Below are 22,217 nucleotides of genomic sequence, written 5' to 3'. Positions count from 1 at the left end.
ACCTGAAAAATTATTCCATGAACCCGTGAGCAATCAGGGAAAAAATAAAGTCATTTGAAGCGACTTAACGTTATTACCACGATGCGATAGAGACACGGACGTGGGTATTTTGCGACAATGCTCAATGGTGACCCGACCCCGTCCAATAGGTTGACGAGAAGAATCGATCGCAATGTTGTGTTGGAACCGATCAAATCCCTTTTTTGTTTTCAATTTGTTCCCATTTCGGCTCCGGTGGTGTGAAAGGCGTGCGAAAAGGTTGATTGACGGGAGAAGCCACAAAAAATAAAAATATGAATATCTTCATCAGATTCGGGGACATGTGAATTCCGCTTTCGCCCCTGGGAGATATAAAGCTAAATTCGCGGTCCGGTTCAAATGGAATCGGTGTGTACATCCAGCGCGTGGACTGAGCTCAAAATTTAATTCACCGTCATTTTAATTTACTGTTCATTTTTATCCTGGGGGAGAAAACCATAATGTTCATTAAATGAAGTTCAAATAAAAGATATCTGCGAAGAACTGCCAGTACAAAACAAACAACAAAGAACTTCATATGAGATTCGCAAAAAATAAACACCTCGTAATGACCCCCATCCATTCGTTTGAATGAAAATAAAAATAATTTACGTGGGAATGTGGTAAATTGATATGATGTACGCTACTTAAAAATGATCTTTTTCGCAATTATTCAGAAATTTAGTAATGTAACCTTTTTCCCATTCTTAACAATGAATATAAATTTCTACGTTTGTGACAAATGTGACAAAAAAGTATACAAGAAGAGGATAGTATTAAAGAAACAGATTAATGGGAGTAATTTTCCTGAAGAAACTTAAAGTGAGTCTTTGTTTTCGCTTACCTGAAGGTTATGTAACTAACAAATACTTCGCAGACTGTGTAAAGTGAAAGTTAGTGATGACTGCAATCGTATCTTGTCACATTTAGCATGCTTTGTTGGTTGCATGCACACACAAAAGGCACATATCTTCAGAAGCTGTCATATGTGTACAAACCATCAATACGGTGTGCTCGCAACGAAAGAAAATGACGATTTTTGGTCAGGACAGCCTTCTCTCAAATGAAATATAACTCCTTTCGTACATTTTGCTACAACCCCACCGGAAAAAAAATCGTGATTTGGATCTTTTCTGTCAGTAGTTAGCATCGAAATACTGGAAATAGTCTCGGGCATTGCAGGAAGAAAATATTTCATATACCCGATGATGGTGCGAAGCAACGAAACCATACTTTAGATTATAGAGTTAAATATGGAAATGGCTGCGCTATCGTTTCGCCAATCTTTCGAATAACTTAGTATCACTCTAGATTATTTTTCACAGTCCTTTTTATTTTCTCTGGCAAGTTTGTTGTTCAACTAACCCCGAAATTTAATTGAATGGACCCAATCATGAAATGATGAGATATTATTCAACGTTTCATCCAAATGTTTTTCTTTAACTGATAGCTCAACAAGGAATCTTCCATGAAACAAAACACGCTTAATTGAAGGAAATCATTCATCGTCTAGGTTGAAATACCTCATGCCGTTGGCAGGTTTTCAACGAGCTGAAACTTTGTTAATTCTCGTTAAATAACGAAGGCATTAACGAAGGAAGGTTAAAGCGGTATTTTTAAAAATTAATATTCTGGAAAAAGATAATAGTTGCACTCCGAGATCAAAAGTCATGCAATACCCTTAAATACGCTAAATAATTACCTCAAAAGTAGTTACTTCACCATCCGGTTAAACGTTTTGAGGTTAAAATTATCAGGTTTTTCCCAGATCTTCCCCAAAAACACATTAATAGCAGTTCATTAGAATTTATTTGCTTTCCTATATTCTTTTAAATTTTATGTGCACTTTACATTTCCATTTGGTCAGATATCTATTCTAAAATAAAAGAACCAACCTCAAGGATACCATTTTTCCTCATTTTCACCCACTGGTTCCTCGGTCGGCTGGCACAAACACTTATCAAAAGATTTCTCAACGGATACACCACTATTTTTCTGGGATATGTGATCAGATTTTACTCATGTATAACAGAATAATAACCTTCAAGTTTGGTATGGTAGTTAAACGATTAGAGCATTCCATTATCAAAGGATCTGGGGTTCAAATAAGGGGAAAGGCAATTCCTATGATTGGCGCAGCCTTAGCATCAAAACGGGGAGGTTTTCAGGATTCTTTGACTTATTATGGATTCTTGGACAGGATAATTAAATGGGGCTGAAGAAACAGTTTCTTTCAATGTGCTAACTGTATATGTCAATGCGGATTAGATCAGAGTAAGCCTCAAAATCAATCTTTGGGTTGATTATTGCGGAACTGTCTTCATTACGGGATTTGTCTCATCTGCCCCGGAGTGCAATGTTGAATTCAGTTACTAATTAAACACGAGCTGTGGCTGGCAGCTATGCGCAAATGCTGAGGCAATTTCCGCCATAGACAATGGATAGGAAAGGATGAAGGGTGGAGAGAAACCTGGCGTCGGCATTAGCCTACTCTTTACAAAAGGCGCCAAGGGGTCTGACTCTTGGTGTCCCAACCGACGGACGACGTACTCACTCAAAGTGCCCTACACCAAGCACCTCAAGTATGGATCGAGATACCACTGAAAAATATTCCACACCACAGGGATATGAACCCGGGCACTCTGGGCGGGAAGTCAGTACGTTAGCCACCGCACCAATCCCAATCCCCACGTAAAGCTTAAGGCGATAAACGCATGATGAATCTATTCTGTACACCGGTAAGGATCATGAATAGCTGATGTCCTAGCAATGCTGGGTGTGAGGAAACCAGCCATTAATTACGCAATTCAGTAAAGGTAAAAGGAAAATACGATTAATGCAACATTTTATAAAACTGTGGCTACAATCAGATTGACAGTCTTCTTATTGCCTGAACTATTTTATGGTCGTTATGTATGTGAGTGTGTATATATATATATATATATATATATATATATATATATATATATATATATATATATATACATGTATAAACTAAAAGCCATAGTTTTCGTGGTCGTCCTGGCAGCTAACTTAAAAGCTTAGTGAAACAATAAAATATTCTAATGATAGCAAAAGAAGTTTTTCATGCTTGCAAAAATGCAGATAAAAATGAAAACTCAGACAAACCACCTCTCCTAAGATATTGTAGATGGAAACACACAAGACACACTGATGGGAATACTTATAGATCGGAAAGCAAACCAGGTGCAATGCATAAATTATGCATATTTCTGGTCCGTGGATGTGTTTTTTCCAGGCGAACCGAGTCGTGAGATCTTTAGGGACCGCAGTAAAGTTCTCACCGGGTGGAATACGGTCCTCGGGCCATATCCCGCTCCACATCTACAATACGTAGGCTACCACCGAGCCATATCTAAAATCACACGCCCAAATTCATGGCCACCTCTCCTCATATATTTTCCCTTCCGAAAATTCTTTCCCATTTTCAGCCCTCCCACATCTCTCCCTCGCGGTTCACCTCCCTACCCGCCTATCTCCCTATCCTCTTCCTCCATTTTTCCTCTCCGTCCACTCCCCTCGGCTACTCGAAGAGTGAGATTCTGGGACGCAAAACTCTTGCTTGGAGTAACCACCCGGGATGATGAGTCGAGGCACTCCGCGGGAAAACAAAGGCGGCGGCGAGTGGTGCGGCCCCCGTCCCCTTCTCTCCGTCCCTCCTCACGGGTATTTCCGCATCGCCCTCGGAATCACCCAGGAAGCATTCGCACACCTCCATAATGGGATCATATATGTGCACAATATGTGTGGCCTTCATGTCGCAGTAATAATGACAAAGGATTCAGTGCAATAAGATATCACACCTTATTCCAGAAATATATTCAAAAATTTACCAGCGTCCACATCTCCAGAATGGCGAAAAATAAAATGTACAGTAAGGAAGACAAACAAAGAAATATGAGGCACCGTGGTGGATGAGAAAGTGTCCTTGGCAAAAATTATAAGGCACGAAAAGTGGCTGCAGGAAACACTAAGGGGCAACAGAGTACTGAAGGCGGTGAAGGGGGGCAATGCTGGGAAAGAGAAGTAGAGGGAGGAACTTGGGAAGAAATTAAGAGAGGTAGAAGGCATGCAGAGTCAAGTCTTGAAGAAGGCCTCTGAGAGGGCCGAAAGCTCGAACAATTTACCGTGTGAGTGTCCTTTTAAATGTTGCTATTCTATTCTATTTTTGATAAATTGTGTCAGCCCATTATTGTGCCGCTCGTGTGAGTTTTTCCGTACAATCGTTATATAAACATATATATATATATATATATATATATATATATATATATATATATATATATATATATATATATATATATATATATATATATATATATATATATATATATATATATATATATATATATATATATATTTTATATATATATATATATATATATATATATATATATATATATATATATATATATATATATATATATATATATATATTACTTCTAATATATATTTATATATATATGATTGCTTCCGTATATATATGACTGCTCCATCTTCATCTTCCGATGAAGACGGAGCAGAATTCCGTCGAAATGATCAAGAAATAACGTGTGAGTGATCTTTTTATGTGTTTCTATATTGTTTGTTACTGTCCAATTTATTATTCTACACTTCCGTGTTACGTCGACGAAATCATCTATATATACAGGGTTCGTCCGGAAAATAAGTGTACTGAGCTCAGGAAAAAAAAATTATTACACTTTTACATATCTTAAGCTAATATTCCTCAAAATAGGACCCTTGTGAGTCGATACACTTGTTCCAGCGGCGTTCCCATTCATGGAACGCTCCCGCGAAGGCATCATCGGGAACCTCTCGAAGACTCGTCGTCGACCTCTTCTCTGCCCTCCACGAACATCTTGTGCCACCGAAAGATCATGTTTCTGACATGGCTGACTCCCCGTAAGCCTGGTTAATCATACCGACAGTTTCGGTAGACGATTTCCCAAGCTTTACCGCAAATTTGATGGAATAACGCTGCTCCAAAAACTTCGGCATCGCGTTCCGTGACGTGGGTCGAGCGTGGAGGTTCGCGTTAACAGAGCTCCTCACTACACCACAGCTCAGAGCCGACTGCCTTTCTCAGCGTCGCTTGCCAACATACCCCCATCCAATCGCAGCCCGTCAGAGCGGTGCTGGGCGCGCCTGGAGCGGCGGGAAAAAATCAGTAGTCAGTACACTTATTTTCCGGACGAACCCTGTATATATATATATATATATATATATATATATATATATATATATATATATATATATATTGATTCACATGGATATAGATACAAGGAAAATGGATAGAAACGCATGTAAAACACAAACTCAGGATAGGTGGGTAAGGCGGAATCGGGAAATTCACAAGTGCAAAAATAATTCCTTGACCGGGACCACGGATCTTTCGACTTGCCGCGCCGATGCTCTAACCACTTAAGCTATCAAAGAAACGTATATATTGGAGGGATATATATATATATATATCTATATATATATATATATAGATATATATATATATATATCTATATATATATATATATATATCTATATATATATAGATATATATATATATATAGATATATATATATATATATATATATATATATATATATATATATATATATATATATATATATATATATCCCTCCAATGGACTAAAACCTTTTAATCCTTTAGAAACCTTTCAATCCTCCATTACAAAAATTTAAACTATTAACCACTGAAAAAGTATACTGAAAGCTTTATTTCGCAACTCAAACGCCACTAAATTCTTTACAATGGATAGCACACACAGAAATCATTACGTAACATAATAAAAAGATTTCAGGCTTAGAAAAATATGAATTACTCCTGATTATAGAATTTGTGCAGTCACCCATTGTTTGAAGTCGAACTACCTCATCTCACCATGATGGTTTAAAGTTAATTGAGAGGACGTCAGTCGTACAAGCTCCAGTAGTAATCAATTCTAAGTTATGCCTCAACATGATCTCACAACGCAGTAGATATAATGTCATGCTTAAGATATTTAGAAAGTCATTGGCTTTTCTTGCGACACAGATGCAATCATTATTGCCTCAAATTACATGTATATTCGTAGGTTCGATTTCCGAGATAAAATATGACCACGCCATGAAAAGACTCAAGTACTAGTTCATCCATTTCATTCTTTTTTCTAATTGAAGAATCAAACACTAATGATTTAGTGAAACATAAATCATCATTAAATGATTTATAGAGGCACGTGTGTGTAAGTGTCTTTGTGCACAAGTGCGAATGAATTCTTATTTACACTTAGTCATATTTGTGCATGAATGAGCAGTGCACCAACACACCCAGCCCAACTCCCTCTCGGCAGCTTGCGTGGCATTATTTAGATGTGAACCCAGGTCGGAAATGACGCATACTCCGTTCGACTTAAATACTAAATTTGCGCTTCCGTTCATTACAATTTGCCATTCTCCGATAAGCCGGAATGATATGGTAAAAGCTTTTGTGTCCCGGCGACGTTTTTCAAATATCTCTTATTTTTTCAACGAGTTCTCCCTTTCCCTCAAAACCAGCCGACTGTGAACTTGAAAAACACCTTTGTCCTAGAGCACCACTCACTTTTGTCCTGACCTCTCCTTGCTAGAACCTATAGCGACGCCTGCTCTGCTTCCTCCTATACTTTTTCAACCCGAAATTACGTTTCTTTTACATTTTTCCTCCCACCCGCGCCCACTAATGACTCGGCTTTCCCCGAAACATACGCCTCAGTATAAAGACCTTCCGGCCTTCCTTCCTCAGTCTGCTGAAAACTAGGGAGACTCAAAAGAAGTTCTCTTGGAAAGCCTTTCATCCACTCCATTGAATCCAGATAAAAACATTTCCTCGTACAAAACACCTTCCTCCTTCGTGAGAGGCCTCCTTCCTCCCTTTGAGGGCAGAATTAGGAAACAAAGCAATTTTTGACGAAAAGGATAAAATGGTGTCCAATTCTTAAAAAGTCTCACCATTATTTTTAAATAAACCGAAATAATTAGTGTTTCTCTTCATATTTTATATCAAATTTATGCAATATAATTATTAAATCAATATAGCATGTTTTCTGGTGACATTTAATTTTATGCAACTTTCTTTAAATATTCATTCTTTTGCAATTATGGGGTATTCCATTTCGACAATATATTGACATAAAACCACGAAACATGCGTTAAGTAAATAGCTTTGTTCGTAGTAACAAATTTATGCTGTATTATTTGGATGGCTGCTGTTTGGAGTAGTGTATGGATGGACACAAAATGAACCCCCCAACATTTTTTAGCCTTGACTACGAAGTCAAAACCTGACACTCCACTCTACGGAAACTCTTTCTTCAATTCCGAATTCTTCCTTCCTCTCTTCATTGCTTGTCTAACGGTTTCAACATCCCATTGCCAATCAATATGCACTTTATCCATCTTTTTTGCCTCATTTGGAATTTCCCCAACAATTCCCTTTCCTCCCACATCATGCCTAGCGCTTCCTAGTTTGTTTTCCTTTCACTCCGTTTCACTTTTTCCATCCTTTTCCTTACCATTATCTCAAAAGCCTCCAAATTTACGCCTTTCATCTTGCTTCTACGACCGAATTTCTGGCCCGTCATAATTTCATATCAATGTTTTCACTAATCTTTTCCTAAAACCCATATTTAACATCCCTGCCGTCAATTCTCTCCTCTCTGTGAAGGTGTATTTGCCCAATACAATTCTACTTCTATTGTTTCTACTATTTTGTGCATCTTTGTTCAAAGCACTTCCAAGATAGGTAAACTGTTCCAACTGCTCTAGTTTTTCACTCCAATTTTAACATTTACGCCAGTCCTTCTTCTCCTCGAAAAGTTTTTGAATTTTATTTTCTTTGGTTTACATTCATCCCACATGTACCTGTATATCTATCACCCTGATTTGATGATGTACTCAGCAGTAACTGTAATCTCTTGGCTGAATAACTAAACTAAAAAATACAGTTTTACCATTTGAAATTTAAATTGGTTTCTTTGGATTTCTCACTTAATGCCAACCAGGCCTGCATCCCTTTCCTTGCCTCCTTCCTGCATATACTGACTCAAAGATTTACTCTAACTCGCCTTTTAATCTCCTCTCTTATAGTTTACCTACAAACGTAGAGAGCATTGGCGCTAAAACTTGCAAGCGTCAAATCTTGTATTCAAGCCTCTTCCCCTTGCAACATTTCATTATCCGAAGATACTCTCCCACTTCATTCACACGATTTCTCATTAAAAATTACCACGAATTTCACACCGGATATCGCGCCATCGGGAGTAAAAATAGCCCTTCGTACACTTTTATTTAACTCTGTCTCCTCGCTCAAAACTTTTTTCCAATCAACTTCAGAAAACCGTAAGTATGATTGAAATGTTTTCTTTGGGGAATTTCTTCTTTCTGTAAACGTTTCAAGGGTACACCTGTATGTGTACCAAGTGTACTTCTTTCTGTATACGTTCTAAGCATTCATATGTACTTGGAACTCACATCCTGAAGAGAGTCATTTCCTTCCTAAATGCTTCTTTCCTGACTCTTCACTTTAGCGGAAAATTCGGCTTTAAACGTTCCCAGGTACAAAACTGGCAACATACGCACAGCTCGACGACCCGCCAAGAACAGACGGCTCATTGGGTCTCAGGCAACTTGCGCCGCGCCGCTAGTGGGCGGGGCTATATTCCGCATCAAGGCGGGCAGATTGCACCAGTTCGCGTATTTATTGTACATACTACGTATATTAAATAGAAGGGAAAATTTACTGATCTAAAAACTAAAAGTCTAAAATGCACACAATATAACGTTCAAAGATCATTCAAAGGCTGGGCACTTGGAAAATCGGCAGTGGCGCCATCGCCATTTACTTTCCAAATCTCGCTGGGTTCAAAGAGTGGGAATCACACTCTTTATCATCCAGCCATGCGTACGACACCATATTTCTTGAGTTCCATCCCGCGTAAACATTCGAGGAAAACCATTTGTTCGGACTAATTGGGGGGGGGGACTGTTGACGAAAAAGGTGTAGTGAAGCTTCCCAGCTACATCGCTCGATTGGAAAATAGAACAGTGATCTCATTTATTGACACCGAGGAAGGAAATAAGTTCCATCTGCATCTAAAGACGCAGTGGATAAAATAGAGGGGATATAATGTTTTGGCGGGAAGATAAAATGGTAAAGCTTTGTGTGATAGACTCGAAGTGCGAGTTGACCTCGTTATATAGCATCGAATATTGATTTACATGCTTTAATAGTTTTTCTTGATTTTTTAAAAGATAATGAATGTACCATTTATGATAGTTATTGGACGGCCGAAGTATGAATACCGCCACATCTCTCCTAACTAGATTTAAGGTGACATCCGCCACTGCAGCAATCACCACTTCAATTCGAACTCCTACTTCCTTCCTCCCTTCATTCCGTCCAAGATCCCTATCCTATTCCTACTCTTTCTTCGCTTACCTAACAGTCTCGCCAACATCACAGCCTTCAACATCCCATAGCCAATCAAAATGCTCTGCATCCATCTTTCTCGCCTCCTATAGATTTCTCCCGTAAATCCCCGATCTTTATATAACATGCCCAGGACTTCCTGATCTTAATTTTTGTTTATTTCACTTTTCCCATTCTTCTAGACACACTTCACCTCAAAAGTCTCAAAATGTACCACTATCACCGTTCTCCAAAGATCAAAGTTCCACGTCGTGCAAAACTGTGCTCGAAATCACATTTTCCTTTGATCTTTTCCTAACATTCTTAATCGACATACCTGTCATCAACTCACTTCTCCTTAGGAAAGTTTCTTTTTATCACGCAATTCTCTTTCTTATGCCCAGACTACTTTGATCAACTCGGTCCGAAACCCTTCCATTATGTGCTTAACTGTTTTCCTCCAACAATTAACTTAGCCTCCTTTTTCTTCGAAAACCTCATAACTTTGATTTTGTTTACTTTTATTCTCATACCATACCCATCATACTGCAATTAGCTGCCATTAATTCGAGGGATTTGTAATAAGAACTGAGAAAATATAAACGCTAATTGATTTTCCCAAACTATGACCTGTGCGTCGCGTGGAAATTATTAGCAAACAAGCCAACCTGAGATGGCCATCATTTTTCCCCCAAATGAGTAGTGGATCGTTTGTAATTGTTTCTAAAAACAGTCCACGTATATAATTAGAAAAGGTTCGACAAAATTCAACAGCTGTATTCCAACAAATTAGCTTAGTTAGTGGTTAAAACAAAAGGCAACTGTGATAGGCTACTCACTCTGCTGAGGTACCTGCCACCACTTCATCGAGATGCTTTATTTGCGAGATTTGCTCGCTCTCGTGAATCAACTGCCGCTTCTGCATAAAGAAAACTTGGGTTTATACGGACATTTAACGGACATGAAGTGTGGGGATCAGCGGTGAGAAAAACAACGTAAAGAGAAACCACACATAAAACAGACGCCTAAGAAGAGAAGAGCTTTTGTGCCCTAGAAGATATGTTCTACGCTAAAGGCATAACCTACCCATAAGCCGGAACTGTTGTAAAAACTCCTAATTCATGGAGAATTAGGCTCAATTCCTCGGTTTTGTAAGTCGCAAATCGTTTGAGTTTCAATTCGAGTATTAAATCAACGTATTATTAAAAGAATAAGTGAATTTATTTTTTACCCTCTGTAGTGTAGCTAAGTGTGAGTCACTTTAAACTGAAAGTACTTAAGTATAATGTATAAATTGCCTAATTTAAATCATTTTCCCTGGAAAATATATTAACCAGGGTAAAATGCCTATTACTTTCATTCTTGTTGGCCCTGGTGGCGGCGGGGTAACGACATCGCCAACCTCGCAACCCAGAGGTTGCGGGTTCGATTCCCACCTAGATGGGTTTTTCTCCATCTAGGGCTTGGTGGGTATTTGTAAATGTATTTGCTAGATATTGTTGTAAATCTGATGCATAGGCCAAAGTGCTGTTTTCGGATAAATGTGAAATAAATACAGAGTATTTTTTGTGATGTTTAGAGTTCTAGAATTCTTATTCCACTCATTATGGACAAAAGAACGATTTCTGAGATAGAATATTTCATTTTTGAGAAAAAAATCAACGAATATTTACCCAAAAGTAGCGCTTTTTCGGGCAAAATTAATAATTTGATATGCCGATCTGAAGATTATAGAAAGTATTAAAAATAATTTGTAATAAAAATTGTTGATTCGTAAAAAGTACTACGCGATTAATTTAACTTTAATTTCCGAATTTAGATTGTTCCCCATTTCATTCCAGAATATAAAATACGTAAATACTACCCTCTTCTATTCCACTTGCTCGTGCACGTATTCCATTTTTACACCATCCACAAGCATTACAAGCTCTGTATCCAGAGTTGCATTATATTAAGTTTTCTGAGGATTTTTTGAGGATTAAAAGTGTCATGTTTCAGAGAAAATATTGCTTTAGAAGGGCAAACATTTGTTAATAAGGCTTCGGCGGTGAGGCGCAGATTTCACCAAGGTTTTGGATTGATCTCGCTTGTTCCACTCGACTGGAGGACAGTTTAGTTGGCGTTAGAGTTAGAATCTTCAGGTCCAAAAATAACTTCGCTGAGATTTGATTAGAACACGTATATGCAGGATTCCGATAGGAGGCGACCGATATCATTCAGTGGTATCCCGATACCTACTCAAAGGTGCTTTGTGGAGAGCACTTTAAGTGAGTACGCCGTCCGCCGGATGGTGCCTGGCGCCTTTCGTTGAGTGTACGCTCATGCAGACGCTGGGTTTCTATCCACCCTTCCTCCTTTCCTATCCATCCCTAACGGCGCAAATAACCTTAGTTGTCGGTCGCTTCCCCACAAAATACTACTACTATTACTCTAATATTTTAGCAATTGGTCTCGCGTATCAACCTAAGGAAATATCTATTTTCTTCGGCGATAACCTTTGATTCTTCAAAGTTGATGGTGTGCTTAGGTGGAGATCATGCGTGTTCTTTAGTTGCTAAATCTTGTCATTTTGCATTCCTGGTCGTCTTTCAATCGGCATTTCATACGCCCATTTCTTCCAACAAGCTCACCGAGCATTTCTTCGTACACCCCTTCCATATATTATTCGGACGTCGGTCTTTTCCTGTCCAGAGGAGATCGGTCGTCTTGGTGACATTTTTTCTTGGTTCAAGTGTCACCCAGACTGAGTCTGACACTTCACTGGGCGAAAACTTCGCGAGTTCTTTCCGACGTATTGGTAACTTAGAGATTTCAGGACAAGTTTTGTCGTAAAACATTTCTAATGTACCGATTCTTTTCATTAATATAATTGAAAAGAGTGAAAATATATTTTCTTTAGCACACCTCGCAAAGAAATTACGCTCTTCTTATATTTAAAAAGTGTTATTTCAATTCAATATTTTGGTACCCAGCAAAACAGATTCTGAAAATCATGGAAAAAACGTAGAAGAAAGAGATTTAGGGCAAGAGGAGTTAATAGTCAACAAAGGTTTTCGGAAATCCAATAAGTCAGCTTTCAGAGAAAGCATAAAATCTAACTCTGAGAGAGAAGCCTTCCGCAATGATTCATTTATTAAGATTTATAGAGCAATGCAAGACAGAAAATACTGTTCCCCAATCATCCTTCATTGATTCCCATGATTATTTTCCAAATTCAAGGTTACGTTCTAGTTTTACTAAAGTATTTTCAACCACCAAATTCTTTCAAGATACTCAAGAGTTTACAGAGATTCCGACCAAAAATTTGACCAACAGACCACCGCGGCCTTCCAAGGCCATCATCTTTGCCCCATCCGTTCTCGACCTGCCAACATTTTTCCTGCCTCGTCGAATCCAGTACTCCTTATGCATTATTTTTCTAGCCGAAAAATTGCAAAGTCAACACTCAAAAGTGTCCAATGATCCTGGCGCCCTATGATCAACAGCTCACTCAAGGCCACTTAGAAGCGCCTATACATATCTTAATAATTTTTAACTATATTGTCATTAACTTTTGATTTGGGATGCGGCATTCGCATTCCCTCCTTCCCATCAAAATATTCCCCTAATTCATTTCAACCTCAGTTTCTAAGATTAATTTATATACTTTCCATCCTTTTGAAAGCCAGCGTCATTGATCATATGAACTTCACTTTTCAATCCGGTACTGCAATATGTTGACCCTTAATGTCCTTGAGTGCAGTAGAAAGTCAATAAAATAGGCATTAGAAGAAAATAAATGTAAATAAAACAAAGGTCATGAGGTTTTCCTTAAAGAAAAAGGCTATGCTAAACGTTGAAATAGAAGGGCAAAACCTAGATTAGGTGGAATAGTTTAAATATCTCGGAAGTGTTTTTGACCAAAATGGCCAAAATAGTAGGGACATACAGGAGAAGAATTGCACCAGGCAAAGACGCTTTCCTAAGGCGGAGGGAATTGATGAAAGTGACATTGAGTAAGGATATGGAGAAAATGCTCGTTTTTCTTCCATTTGAAGTGTGGTTATGTATGTCACAAAAAATGATCATAAAATTAGGATAATAGGCTTGTATTACCGATAGTAATAATGTCTAAAATGTATTCGTTTATTTATAACACAAGATTAGAAAGTTGAAATAAATCTAATACAGGGTGAGTCAGATTAGCCTCCCTAGTTTTAAAATATTAATGAAGAGCGTGCAAGTAAATTATCGGAGTGGGAGTGGTGGCGTTTACTGGAAAAATATCGCCATTTTTATTAGTTACCATGCAGTGGTCTGGTGAGAATCGAAGTTTGATCGTAAAACAGTTCTTTAAGAACAATAATAGTGTGGTGGCGACGCAGAGGGCGCTCTGGTCTAGCAATGAAGCGAATTTTCACCTCTCCAGTTCAGTAAATAAGCAACATTTTCGTTACTGGGCGACAGACAACCCTCGCGAACTTTACCCAAGACCTCTACATAACCCCAAAGTGACGCTTTGGTGCGCTGTGTCCTCAATAGGCATTATTGGACCTTACTATCTTGAATCTCGAGGTTCAACTGCTACTGTGAACTCTGTGGGCTATTTTGAGATACTGGAGAACCTTTTACTCCACAAAATGGAAGAGTATGGTGAGGAATATGACACTGAAGCCGTTTGGTTTCAACAGGATGGTGTCACGGCGCATACCGCCCGTCAAGCCAAATCCTGCAAGAACAATTTCCCGGCCGCCTGAGTCGCCGCCGTACCTTACGAGGGAATGATCCATGCGATCCTCGCTCACCGGATTTGAGCCCGTCAATTTTTTCTTTGGGCATATCTCAAAGTTGAGGTTTACAAGGCTCGACTAAGGCTCTTGGAATTTCACAAGGAGGCAATTACAGATGTCATCGCTGAAATAACGCAAGTTATACTAAGAAGAGTTTTCGAAAAGCTGGTCAGATAAGCGAAATTTACTATAATGAATGTTTCATACATTGCCATTTCGGATTAAAAGGGAACACTAACAAAAACATTGTGATTGAAGTTTACAGACTGTTTAACCGTTAAATATACCAAATACCTTTGAAATCATATTAATCTGATGGAAAAGATAATTCAGAATGGGTTACCCAGGGGAAAGACTGAGTCTAACATCTTTGCACGAAGATGCGAAGAAGTAAAATCCACCTTCTAACATAATTGGTGCATTATCATAATATTATAATCATTTGATTCAACAAAATATTTTCTTTATTTTGAGATAACAACAGGGCCTGGAAAATGATAACACATTGTCAAAATCTACATATTATATAAGCAAAGAAATTTTCTGTCATAAGACGTCCCTTTGATTGCATTCGGCGGAGAAGAAAAGTGGAGGGGATGGAACTTCGGCATTCAAGCAAAAAATACTGATGATCAAAGGAACGCACGATGGGGAAAGTCGGCTAATGAAACCAGATGACTTAAAGGTAGAGATACTCATCCCGTGATTTCGGAATTCCTAACGAGATTTATCCCCAACTATTCGCAAACAGAAGGCGAATCCACTCGAAAACATTCGTGGGTGGGAGGCTAAGATGGAGCGCCTGACGGGAGGATTACAGGAACTTAAAAATAAATAAAAACCTTTCACAACCACGCGGACCTCGACTTATCAAGGGAAAAATCCCAAAGACGATATTATCACCAATAAATCAGCGAATGCGTATCACTCCCATACGAAGAAAGAGGTTGGGAGAGAACGGAGAATACGTGATAGGAAACAAAGAAAAAAGTTCCCTCTCAAAGCAATAAATAGAGACAAATATACATATACAAATATATATATACATATATAAAATATCAATGATTAATGTTATATATATATATATATATATATATATATATATATATATATATAACCATTGATCAAAAACTTAACTGAACACAGAAGCAAAAAAGAAACTTACGAATATATTTGACGTTTCGACAGGCAGGAGGCAACCTATTTCTGCCTCCATACTTCTCCATTACTATGAAAATGAAGGATTGCCTATCGAAATGTCAATTATATTCGTGAGTGCCCACCATTTGTGCTTCTACATTTATTTGTTCTTAATCAAAATGAATATTTACGTTCGTTACATATGGGTTCATGATAACTTCCAAAATCTGTAGGAGATGCCGTAGTAGTAACTTTTTTAGGAGTTATCCGATAAGAGTGGATCATAATGCAATCATTTAAGAGTGTAAAAAGGATTCGCCCTGTCAAGGCGAACGATTTTTGCCCTCTGAAATTATTGCCTTGTGGGTACATCATATTTTAATATCGGACGAAATAATGCGTAAGTCGATGCTCATGTGTTTCAAGATTTAAAAAAAACATTCAACGCCATCAATAGGTTATTCATAAGAAGTTGCTCCTATTGTTGGGAAACTACGGGTAAGGGAATTGTGTAAGAGACTGGATAGCTTATATATTTAACCGGCTGCGAGTAAGAGGCCGTCATTAGCGGCGTATCATTCGGCACAGTAAGCGTCTCATCATTCACTAGGAACCGTTATCTGTCCGCTATTGTCTCTTTCATTAATTAACGATAGCAGTTCTCAGGTTTCAAGTAAACAGTCTCTTCTTACTATGTAGTGACACATGTTTAGGAATATATCCAGTCATGAAGATTGGGAATCATTATCTAATGTGACCCAAAAGTGGTGCGAAACATGGGAGATTGAAATTAACTAGTAGAAATGTACCAAAGAAACTGCGGGAGATGCCGCAACAGTGACTTTTAACGGAGTCATTCGCTAATGTGCATTTCAATGCAACAATTTCAGAGTTGCATTGAAATTGCATTGAGTTGCATTGAAATGCACATTAGCGGATGACTCCGTTAAAAGTTACTGTTGCGGCATCTCCCGCAGTTTCTTTGGAATTTGTCAAAGTAAAACACCATAAGTGTTTAAAAGTTGGCTTTAACCTCGTGGACTGTGGCGCCTCGCGCACGACTACGAATGCCTGTGACATTGTATGTACGGTATTACGTCACAGCATCTTGTTCCTTTAAAAAGCCCCAAAATTTCAGAGTTTAAGAGGACGCCTCGGTAGCTTAAGTGGCTTAAGCACTCGACCGGATATTGAGGGATCTGGGTTGAATCCCAGTCAAGGCGAATGATTTTTACACTCTGAAATTGTTGCATTGAGTAGAAATTTAATTTAATGAATTTTTGAAGAAAAATAGGTCACCCGAACATATTTAAGGCATGTAGGAAACAATTTTAATCATATAAAAATATGTTAAAAATGGTAAGATTAACCTATTTCAGAGAAACATTTCTGCGGAAACATTTATTTCTGCTTCCCCACACACAAAACCACGAATTGATCTAATAGTGAGTGCACAGGATAAGAGCAAAATTCAATCAGAATTAAAGTATCCTAAAGAACTTAAAATAGCGAAGAACCAATATATTATATCTTCTTTTCTTCAATCGAGAACATTACCTTTCGTTAAGAAATTGGTCAAATTTTTAATAAGCGTGCAGTATACTTAAGTACGCTGAATAAGTATATTTGAATATATTGGTCTTTGAATTGGCTTTATTCTATGACCCTGATTAAATTTGATTAAAGAATTAATTCCGTCATTTTTCCGAAAAAATTAAATTTATAAGCTGCAGTATCGATTAACGCATTGAAATTCATTTTCATTTTTCTCCTCCTACGGTCACTACTGAGCAGTAGGAAAATCATCATTTGCACCCGTTTTTCCCGTTGTCAATTCAAACGTTTATTTTGCCGTGGATTGCGGAAGTCTTCTATTAATACGTGCATTGGACTGTTTCCAGGGGATTGGAATAAGAGAGGCAAATGGTAAATATTTATCGGAGAGATTTAAATTCTTGTATCTAGTCTTCTTTTAGCAAGAAATAATGAGCTCTACGGCCTCTCAATAAAGAAGAAAGGGGAAGAAAACTCCAATGGCCGTAAGGATTTGACTAGGTTAGTTAGTCTGATGTATTCATCAATTAAATTGGGATCTAGATGTAATGATGTTAACCAAACTTTTAGTGCGTTGATTGCAATTTCTACTGGTACGCTTGGAAAAAGGTTTGAAACATCAAACGATACCATGACTTCTCCTTGACTGAAATTATGACTTTTGGTTTTGGATACGAAATCTAAGGAATTTTTAAGAGAATGGGGGCTCGGGAAAACCAATTTATTAAACTCACAAACCAGCCACTTGGATATAAGATATGTGGGAGAATCTATTCCTGAAACAATGGGTCTCATGGGGAGACCAACTTTGTGGACTTTAGGTAAGCAGTATAATCTAGGTAAAATTGGATTTTCGGATTTTCGGATTTGATTGGAATTTTGGATTGGAATTGAATCCTTACGGCCATTGGAGTTTTCTTCCCCTTTCTTCTTTAGTCTTCTTTTATAAACGCACAAAAAAATCAAAGTTTTATAATAAAAATACGACATTCAGCGTCGCTAATGGAGCAAAAAATAAATGATACAGCTTCCCACTGTAGTTACCGTAGCTCACGAATTACATTTACCTAGCATGGGTTTCCAAATGCCTGAGGGATAACTCTTTTACATTCGCCTGATGAAAGAGGTGACATTTAAGTCAAGCTCGCTTCAACTCTTATCCAATTTAACGGGAAATAAAAAGTTATAAAACTTTGGGAAAAGGAAAGAGAAACGTAAAAAGAATCGTCTTTTTTGTGGAAATCCGTCAAAATAAAAATCTTTCGACTCATCGGGGATTTAGACATACTATATTACAGCAGGATGTGCATCAGTTACCTCCACGAATCCCGTTGAAAAGAATCCACGTCACCATCATCACTATAAGGCTGGTAGCCACAACTAATGCTTTGATTCGTGCCTACCACCAAGTCAAAAAGTTTGTTGTCAATGGAAATGGTAAACGAAAACGGTTGGAAGCTGGGAAAGCCAAAGATCGATGAAGTAAATTTCATATTTTTCTAACATTCCCTCAGTAAATCTCCTCACTCTATTGAATCAACTCAGATGGATCAGAGCTATGCCCTTGTGGTACTTGAAAACAAAATTTTTAGTTTTAGTTTTCACTTAAAATTTCATTAACATTTTCCCAATGCCCGAAGCTAATTTGCGAGGCATTAACCAAGCTGAATTTCGTCCCAGATTTGACCCATGGATTAATATTAAACTGTATCAGAAAAAAGACATACGTGCCAAATATTTCTCTTTTTGAGTGAATGGTCAATTAATTTCCTTGACTGAAAATTTTTATGGTCAACTATATAAATAAATAAAATAAAACAATTTGGACTAATACTGGATTTCAACGAATATCATTGCATAGTCCCTACACGTCAAATATTTCTTTTCAAGCTAATAAATTAGCCAAAAGTGCAACGTATATGCGAGAATGTTTTGGAATAATCATCAATCAATTTGAGTAGATAAAGTACATGAAACATTAATTTTCCCTGACTGTTCATAAACGAGCGTCTACAGAATGTTTTTAGCGCGACTAGGATCAGTGTTCGAAAGTCGAAAAATAAACAGCTACGTTATTAAACCCTCTGCCATACTCTCTCTTTAGGCTCGCGGATTGTAACACAGATGCGGATACACGAATTGAAAAAAATATTCTCACCTCACATTTTTTTAAGAGCTTATCATTAGTATTCACCATTACATCACCAGAATGATGATTACGTAACCGGGACAGTCAAGTATTCCAAAAGCAATACTCGAAGGGTCTTATAATGATTTGAAGTTCTTATTATGAATGCAGCAGATCCCCTGGAACATATTAATAAGGGGATATGTCCTAAAACCACTCGTGACAAGTCGCCAAAAGTATTTTTTTGCGGCTCGCAGGGTATGCCGTGGAAGTAAATGCAATGCTTATTTTGAAAATGTACCGTCCATATGCGTGGGTAGAATATTGCATGGCGACTAAACTGTCTTTGAGCTTGTCAGCAAGCGCGTCACTCACCGGTGGCAGCAACTACGGTTCTTGACGAATCGATGCCGAAGCCTTTTCAGTATTTTCTAGGAATACGAACAAATGTCATTTCACATAAACATAATATCATTGAGGCTGAAATAGTTCGAGGCTAAGGTATTCTTAAGGCCGCACATCCTAAAATTTAGTGACATTTTTCATATAAGCATTGCAATTCCTAAAAACAAATGATGTTCGTTGGTGTAATAAAATAAATTCCCTATCACAAAAGATATTTATTGAGTTTATGGGCTTAATTAAAAAAATTTCCTGACATAATCCTGATTGCTATAAATTGAAAATAAGGAACTAGAAAATATCAAAATTAGAAATCTCTCCGTACTTCTGAGTCATTTCATTATTCTAGTATGAACATGTAGTTACTAGATGATATACATATTCCATTAAATTTCAGAACAAAATTACCAAAATTATTCAACAATTACGATAATGTAACATTAAATGTCAGAAATCTTTTGAATTAAAAATTCTACATTTATCGTCGTGGGATGTACACCAAACAGTCAGGGGTGAGGCACCACTGAAATGTAGCCTTAAAATATTAGAACTTTGAGTTAGAATTAGAACTTTGCTTTCAACCTCAATGGCTTCGAACACTACTTAAGTCTAATCATCAGCCAATAACACTCAAGTAAGAACCTTGAGTGCAAGCGATATTGATAACTTCGAAATAAATCATCATTGAGATAAAATAGATGGCAATATCAAGAAAATTCCCATAACTCAGTTGCAAGCAAAAGTTTCATTGGGTCGAAGGAAAATCGCATCATATAGAAGAAACAAAGAGGTTCACGGTCGCAAAACTCGAGGACAAACGCAATTCTGAGATGAGCCATAGGCGGAAATGATATTTATTCTCCCAAATTCCATTTCCTGTGAGTACACTCACTCTCTTCCCTCCGCCCCTCCCACAATCTCCCCGGGAGAAATGACATTTGCGAATCGCAATCCACCATTAAGACCGTGACTCGGGTGGAGCTCTATCGAAAATTACGAATGTCGTCGGGACAGGTTTAGCAGAAAATAACTACAAGAGAAGAGAAGGAAAGCGTGGAGCTTAAGAATGAGGGAAGGCGAGCCAACGAAAGGGGTGAAGTGTGTGTGTGTGACTGAGGAGAGAAAGGAAAAAGAGAATGAAAGGAAAAGGGTGTGTTTCGTAGGATTTTAAGTGCCCTGGCAAATTACTTCCCAGGAGGATCTCAAGTGAATTAACTCGAGTCTAATTGGCCCGTCTTCCTCCGCCAACCACACCGGACCACTACCACTAAACTTGAGAGATATAGAACCAATGTCTGCTAGCTGATAATGGTCTCCCTCTTCAAACTATCCCTTGTCATTGTCCCCGCCTCATATTCCCACCCTAACTTATCTTCATCCTCACGCTAAATGAAACATGCAAAACAATATATAAGCAGCGAACGCTGCGAAGAGGATAGCATTTTGCGCTGTTCGACGAGGCATTTTAGCCCAATGACTTACCAATCATGAGGGAGAGAGGGTAAATAAATTTTTATGAAGGTAATATTCTGCACCAGAATCGTAAATGAAATGACTCTGGGGGGATATTTATGAAGTGAGGAAGGGTAAATGGCAATTATATCTTAGATGGGACGCCGAAACTTTCGCACTAGTTAAAAATAAAGTGGACCGATCCGCATAAATCTCGGATGAAAACACTAATACGATCCCGAAGACGTGTGATTGTGAGATTCGATGAGTTAACGCGAAAACATAGGAGTGGAAAAGAATAATTGAGTGCTCGCATCCTAAAGTGTCTGCTCTGTGTGTGCGATATAATCTGTGAACAACCGGCGGAAATGGATAAATATAGTTTTTTTAACTGTTCTGGAGTTATTTATTGCCGCGGGATAACAACTACAAAACCTCATTTTTCGGAATTTCTACATCAAAAAGAAGCGAGGCAGAACTCACGACCGACCCAGTGCTTCGTAAAATGTTGCATTGTGGTTTAAACGTAAGTGCCTTTGGTACACGGGACAATGTTACAATCCGCATTCTGGATATGTTGTTTAACAGCGCATCAATCTTAACAATACAAGCGCATTAATCTGAAAATTAATGTTCGTTTTCATTTTTTCTCCTTGGAGAGACATCACAATATGACGTTAGGGAGTAAGGGCTTCTAATTGTTTGCATTTATGGGTGAAAACACACGAAGTAACATAGGCTTGGTTCACTGTGGATATACGTTTCAGAAAATTTTGCCGCTTTGTATATTGTAAATAGCTATTGCAAAATTCAATGGTTTAAGATTATTTCTTTAAAAGGGCATGTTTTTTTTGGTCGCAGAAAAGAGAAATATAATAATAATTTGCACTCACGTGAAAGATGTCAATAGAGCTGACAGGATAACTGTAAATCACAGCATTTACCTGAAAAATTAAAGAGAAGAAAATGTAAATAATTCAACAGTAAGACTTAATCTTATAGGATTGTTTAGTGTTAATCTTAAGGAATGCGCTTAGGTGGAACGACCAGAAGGATGATTCATCCAATTCATAAGACCATTGCATTCATTAAGGATATGATTCGCAGCAAAATCTACTGTTTTAACGATCGATAAGGAATCAATAACTAACGAAGTTCACCGTTTCTTTCTGTCAATCTTATATATTTGCGGAAAAGTAAACTACCCTTCTTTTAAATCTGTAATTTGCCCCAGTTGGTTAGAAAATGTATGAATTCGTTAGTTGTAAAACACCGGAATGGAATCAATT

The 22,217-nt window shown here is 37.8% G+C and overlaps 1 protein-coding gene across 1 annotated transcript in view; it reads right to left on the bottom strand.

The window, feature by feature from the left end:
* The window catches only part of Ac78C (adenylyl cyclase 78C), a 481,022-nt gene that overhangs the window by 242,116 nt on the left and 216,689 nt on the right, over positions 1 to 22,217 (bottom strand). The gene's annotated exons all lie outside the window — the stretch shown is intronic.

Source organism: Hetaerina americana, unplaced genomic scaffold (assembly GCF_022747635.1).
Source record: "Hetaerina americana unplaced genomic scaffold, ioHetAmer1.1.p SCAF_11, whole genome shotgun sequence".
In the NCBI taxonomy this organism is placed as follows: domain Eukaryota; kingdom Metazoa; phylum Arthropoda; class Insecta; order Odonata; family Calopterygidae; genus Hetaerina; species Hetaerina americana.
The sequence above is the reverse complement of the archived record's forward strand: the minus strand, read 5'-3'. Positions and strand labels throughout refer to the sequence as shown.